This window comes from Polistes dominula, unplaced genomic scaffold, assembly GCF_049000335.1.
Source record: "Polistes dominula isolate Pdom_NZ unplaced genomic scaffold, Pdom_raw_medaka contig_338, whole genome shotgun sequence".
In the NCBI taxonomy this organism is placed as follows: Eukaryota; Metazoa; Arthropoda; class Insecta; order Hymenoptera; family Vespidae; genus Polistes; species Polistes dominula.
In genome coordinates, this window is record NW_028301083.1 from 282558 (window position 1) to 290317 (window position 7760).

Sequence of the window (7760 nt, forward strand, 5' to 3'; positions counted from 1 at the left end):
TTCAAAAAGCCTAAATGCAACATAGATACGAGAAATTAATATAAATATACATGTTAAGATTTACTCTATATAAGAATGGTAAATATATTAAAGTCATTAAAATTTAATAATTTGATACTTTATAATTTATTTTGTAAATTGTATTAAGTATTTAATTAAAGTCTAAAAATATAGATTTTTTTCTAACTAACAAAAAAAACATATTTATTAGCATAAGTAAACGAAAATTTCGTGATTAAAATGAACTGACATCTTAGCATTCATATATTTGTAAAATTTAACTGATTTTAATTACACGGTTGTAAACAGTTAAAGGAATTGTTTATATATATATATATATATTTACTTTAACTTTTTACATATTACATACAAATAATATTTCCTAAATAGGACAATAAATTTAAAAATGTTAAGATAGTTTATAATAATTTGATAAAATTATCAATGAAAGGTAATATATAAGTTCACATCTTACGGGCAAATAAATAATTTACATATCCCATTATCGGCCATTTTCTCAAACTTTCACTATTAACAATTCGTTAATACTATATATAATAACTAACAAAGAGTACACTGTAACGATTCGTTTGTCGAGAGACGCGTGTGGATGCTAGCAAAGGCTGCCAGTAAAAAAGAACTGATCTACAAACTCCTCAGGAAGAGCCTTTTTTATAGGTTTTCAGGTTTAGGAGAGGGGGGAACAATTCATTAAAAATCCATTCAAATAGTGGGGGAAAGCTGCAATGAAAAATTTCTAATTCTTAACCTTGAAGACACCTGTTTTTCTTTATTTTTTTCTTTACCATAGAAAATAGGAAAGGTCGAAATAGGAAAAGGTTCTTTGGAAAAGGTTCTTTGTAAAAGACGGAAGTTAAAAATGTTAGGCTTCTTTTGTTGTTAATGACGGTCCGAAAGACTTTCTAATTCAGAAATCTTCACAACAAATAGAAAATAATAGAAAAAAAAGGAAAAAGAATATTTTTCAAAAGCAAATAAATTATTGTAACATTTTTTTTTATTTCTTCAAACAAGGTATTTGATTCATAAAATTTAAATTATGTCCATCAGATGTTTTTATTTATATTTTTTTGTAATAAATATCTATAGACATTTTTTAATAGAAGATATAAAGGACACATTAAAAAAAAAAAAATACACTATAATTCCCATTAAATTTCCAATAAAAATAATATAACTTACAGTAGTAAGTGAATACAGTAGAAGTATAGAAAAATAATATTTTAATAATACTATATAATAAATGATCCTACTTGTGATATTATGCATTCGTCTCATTCTCTCGCAACTTGGTTTTTTGAAGATGTGTGAAAAAACGTTTACCATGTGTGATCTGCACATATGATATTTTTTTCTCTTATTTTTTCATTTATTTTCATTTATTTGACTTCTTTTTCTCTTGATTTATGACAACAACAAGAACTTTCACTATCTCGAGACATTCAATATTTTATCGTATATATCGGCGTTTATAATATAGAAATATATTGTTGTGAGGATGGGAGAAATATGAAGGGTGCGAGTGCATAATACACGTGAGACTATCAGTGGATATTGAAAGATTTGTGAATGCATGCGGCGATATGAGTGTGAGTGCGTACGGCGATATGAATATGAATGTGTGCGGCAGAAAAGAAAAGCGAGCGTGCTTAGATGATATCATCTGATGTTATCGTTTTGTAAGCGCTCCGAAGTCTCTCGAATATTCCCGAACCGGAAAGTATTTAAGCTACTGGTGGGGTGAATGCGTATATAAACGCGGCGGATAGAAGCGGCGAACGCCTTTCTGATTCGGTACGACTAGTTGCGAGTGAATGAGTGTGATACGAGTACATTACCAGTTATTTACAAGTTTATGGTATCTAACTATTGTTACCTACTTTTTCTTTTGCTTTCTATCTCTTAATTCTTATTTTATTAAACTTTAACATGTAAATATTTGTTTTGTTAAATAAATACTTCTATTTCAATTAACCCATTGCCGCAAATGACGGCTATAACCGTCCGATCTTCGTATTTCTAAGCACGATCGTCAAATAAAAGTGTGCGGCAACGTGTTAATAAATCCTACGTTATTATGTTTTAATAACGTGCATTATAATTATTAAAAATTATACAAAGTGAGTAATTTTGTTGTCGTTGTTTGAATAAGTTATCTTACACTAGACGACGACGACGACGACGACGACAATGACAATAAAATTGTAGAAAACTATACGAAAATAGATGAATCATACACCTATGGTTAGAATGAAAGTGAAAAGAGGTAAAGGAATACAGAAAATGTGATTTAATCCATAGTTGATTCATAGTTTAAGGCTGAATTACTTTGTAATTTTTTTTTCAAATTTTTTTTCGATTATTCGAAGGTAAATATATTTAAGAATACTTTCTGAAAATTTCAAAACGATCAGAGCATCTTAACTGTACTTTTTCGTCCCTCGAATCTACCCGTGCGCGGGTAAAAAAAGTATTTAAAAAAACTTTAAATGCGTTTTTCTCGGAATCACATTTTTGAACCGCGTGTTGTAAAAATCTCCAAAAGTAGCTATTCGATTCGACTAAAATTTTTACCACATAATCTATACACATATATCAACCGGTGGTAGCAGATTTATAAAAAAATTTTCATTTTAACTTTTTTTTTTTGAGAAAAAATGAGAAAAAAAAGAGATTTTTTTTGATAACTTTTTTTCAACTGACGCCATTTTGTTATTTTTGCTTGTAAATGAAAAAATCTGCTACCACCGGTTGCTGTAGTCTTTGTGAACATAGAACTATTCGAGTTTTTCATTTCAGATAATCCGATGTCAAGATTTTTACAACACCGCAAAGGCTAGACTATTTTTAGGCGTTCAGTTCAAGGGCCTTTCCAATGTATAAAGAACTTATACAATAAATAAATAAAATTTTTTAATGTAGTTTAAAAGTATATTTATGAAGCACAACAAACCCTACATCAATATCTTTCTTAGTTTTCTAATAAAAAATTGACAAAAATACCTATTTTTTCGAGCGACTAAAGTAGAATCCTACTATCCCTCCTCCGAGCGAGAAAGTAGAAGCCTTAATGTAAACTTCGAAATGTTAAAAAGGTTAGATTTTCTTCTAATCTAAGTGTGTTTGAGTGTGTGTGGTCTGATGTAAGCGTGAGTAAGCATGCGTATGTACGCGCGTGTATACATGTTAAAATACATCGATAGTTAATTAAAATATTTATTAATTTATAAAATAAATTATATTAATGGTATCACCCACCTCTCAAATGATCGTTAATTATACGCGACAAAATTATATATTATAATTTAAAAATATGTACTTATCTATTTACATATTTTCGTCTTCGAAACCCAACGATAAACTGATTACATTGTTTTCTGTGAAAGTACTTTCATCGATTGTTCTAAAAGTGAATATATTTCTATTTATTATGGGAATAATATTTTTGTTATATTATATATGTTACCTTCGGAGAATCATACTAACAAGAATCAATAAAAGATAATTCAATGATTTTAATAGGTGAAATCGATTGAAATTTTACTGTTTGATTTTGAATATAACGGTACAAATTTCATTAATACTTACTTCTATTTTATATTATACTAATTATTTTCTTTAGAAATTTTTTTTTACCTGTCTAATTTTTTTACGAAACCAAGTTTTTTTTTTTTGAAAAACTTTGTTTTTTGATACTAGAAATTAAGTATATAATATTGTGAGAGTGAGAGAAAGACGAAGAGTGCGAGTGTATGGTATGCGTGAAAACAATTGATGAATGTGAAAGATGTGTGAGAGTATGCAGCGATATCGGTATGAGTGTGTGTGCGCGCAGCGATATGGATATGAGTGTGAGTGCGCGCAGCGATATGGGTATAAGTGTGAGTGCATGCAGCAGTATGAATATGAGTGTGTCCAGTAAGAAAGAAAAGCGAGCGTGCACCCCGAAATCTCTCGAATATTCCCGAACCGGAAATCGGGAAAAGGTCTTTTGTTTAATCGGTCGGGAATAGTCTGGAGATTTCGAGAATGATTGACGGAAGTGATTGGGACCATTGGTGGGGTGAATGTGTATATAAGCGCGGCGAAGAATGCGGTCTTCGCCTTCTTGATTCGGTGCTACTATCTGTGAGTGAAAGAAGTGTAATTCGAGTGTGTCAACTATTATTACTTGCTTTTCTTATCTTTTCTATCTCTTTATTATTATATTAAACATTTATTCTATTATAATAATTACTTATATTTTTTAAATTTAAATAAATCTTACAATATTGTAAAATTGTTTGATTATATTAATTTAATTATTAAAAAAATAAATTAAAAATAGAAACATAACCATGGAATTTCTAAGCCCAATGTCGCAAATGGACATTGTTTGACCTTGAAACTTGTTTATGATCATCGTGAAATTTAAACGAATTAAGAATTAAAGACATTTGAATAGTATTCGAGATTCTGAAGGTTTAATTGGAATCCGTGGCAAGACTACAATTTCTCCCTTCTACTTTCCAGTCAAGCTGATTGTTTCGAAAACATTTCCGATGATTTTTTTGATGATCAAATGTGTATCATTGCATAATTTAGGTGAATTTAACAGTGCAAAAACTGTTTGGCAATTTGATACATTGTGTATTGCAATGCAGTTCTACTTCACTGTTTCCAATATCCAGCAGTTACTTAAAAACTATTAGAGCCAATGGTCACATTTACAATGGAGAAAATAATCTTAAGAATTTATAAAAATCATATAGATCAATATTATGTAAAATTAAAAATTTTATGTTGTTTTGCGCCTTATTCCAAATCTCTGAATTTATAAGTGAATATTAGTTTGATTGAATATAATAGTTTAGTATTATATTAAATCAACGTAGTATAATAAACCCACAGCAAAGCGTGGTCAGGGCACTTTATTATATTATATTATATTATATTATATTATATTATATTATATTATATTATATTATATTATATTATATTATATTATATTATATTATATTATATTATATTATATTATATTATATTATATTATATTATATTATATTATATTATATTATATTATATTATATTATATTATATTATATTATATTATATTATATTATATTATATTATATTATATTATATTATATTATATTATATTATATTATATTATATTATATTATATTATATTATATTATATTATATTATATTATATTATATTATATTATATTATATTATATTATATTATATTATATTATATTATATTATATTATATTATATTATATTATATTATATTATATTATATTATATTATATTATATTATATTATATTATATTATATTATATTATATTATATTATATTATATTATATTATATTATATTATATTATATTATATTATATTATATTATATTATATTATATTATATTATATTATATTATATTATATTATATTATATTATATTATATTATATTATATTATATTATATTATATTATATTATATTATATTATATTATATTATATTATATTATATTATATTATATTATATTATATTATATTATATTATATTATATTATATTATATTATATTATATTATATTATATTATATTATATTATATTATATTATATTATATTATATTATATTATATTATATTATATTATATTATATTATATTATATTATATTATATTATATTATATTATATTATATTATATTATATTATATTATATTATATTATATTATATTATATTATATTATATTATATTATATTATATTATATTATATTATATTATATTATATTATATTATATTATATTATATTATATTATATTATATTATATTATATTATATTATATTATATTATATTATATTATATTATATTATATTATATTATATTATATTATATTATATTATATTATATTATATTATATTATATTATATTATATTATATTATATTATATTATATTATATTATATTATATTATATTATATTATATTATATTATATTATATTATATTATATTATATTATATTATATTATATTATATTATATTATATTATATTATATTATATTATATTATATTATATTATATTATATTATATTATATTATATTATATTATATTATATTATATTATATTATATTATATTATATTATATTATATTATATTATATTATATTATATTATATTATATTATATTATATTATATTATATTATATTATATTATATTATATTATATTATATTATATTATATTATATTATATTATATTATATTATATTATATTATATTATATTATATTATATTATATTATATTATATTATATTATATTATATTATATTATATTATATTATATTATATTATATTATATTATATTATATTATATTATATTATATTATATTATATTATATTATATTATATTATATTATATTATATTATATTATATTATATTATATTATATTATATTATATTATATTATATTATATTATATTATATTATATTATATTATATTATATTATATTATATTATATTATATTATATTATATTATATTATATTATATTATATTATATTATATTATATTATATTATATTATATTATATTATATTATATTATATTATATTATATTATATTATATTATATTATATTATATTATATTATATTATATTATATTATATTATATTATATTATATTATATTATATTATATTATATTATATTATATTATATTATATTATATTATATTATATTATATTATATTATATTATATTATATTATATTATATTATATTATATTATATTATATTATATTATATTATATTATATTATATTATATTATATTATATTATATTATATTATATTATATTATATTATATTATATTATATTATATTATATTATATTATATTATATTATATTATATTATATTATATTATATTATATTATATTATATTATATTATATTATATTATATTATATTATATTATATTATATTATATTATATTATATTATATTATATTATATTATATTATATTATATTATATTATATTATATTATATTATATTATATTATATTATATTATATTATATTATATTATATTATATTATATTATATTATATTATATTATATTATATTATATTATATTATATTATATTATATTATATTATATTATATTATATTATATTATATTATATTATATTATATTATATTATATTATATTATATTATATTATATTATATTATATTATATTATATTATATTATATTATATTATATTATATTATATTATATTATATTATATTATATTATATTATATTATATTATATTATATTATATTATATTATATTATATTATATTATATTATATTATATTATATTATATTATATTATATTATATTATATTATATTATATTATATTATATTATATTATATTATATTATATTATATTATATTATATTATATTATATTATATTATATTATATTATATTATATTATATTATATTATATTATATTATATTATATTATATTATATTATATTATATTATATTATATTATATTATATTATATTATATTATATTATATTATATTATATTATATTATATTATATTATATTATATTATATTATATTATATTATATTATATTATATTATATTATATTATATTATATTATATTATATTATATTATATTATATTATATTATATTATATTATATTATATTATATTATATTATATTATATTATATTATATTATATTATATTATATTATATTATATTATATTATAT

The 7760-nt window shown here is 18.6% G+C and overlaps 1 long non-coding RNA gene across 1 annotated transcript; it reads left to right on the forward strand.

The window, feature by feature from the left end:
- Window positions 1-413: 413 nt before the first annotated feature.
- Window positions 414-4300, forward strand: LOC149031299 (uncharacterized). Its single transcript, XR_016177856.1, has 2 exons — window positions 414-2141; window positions 2821-4300. It is a non-coding gene; the product is annotated as an uncharacterized LOC149031299 (long non-coding RNA).
- The last annotated feature ends 3460 nt before the right edge of the window (window positions 4301-7760 follow it).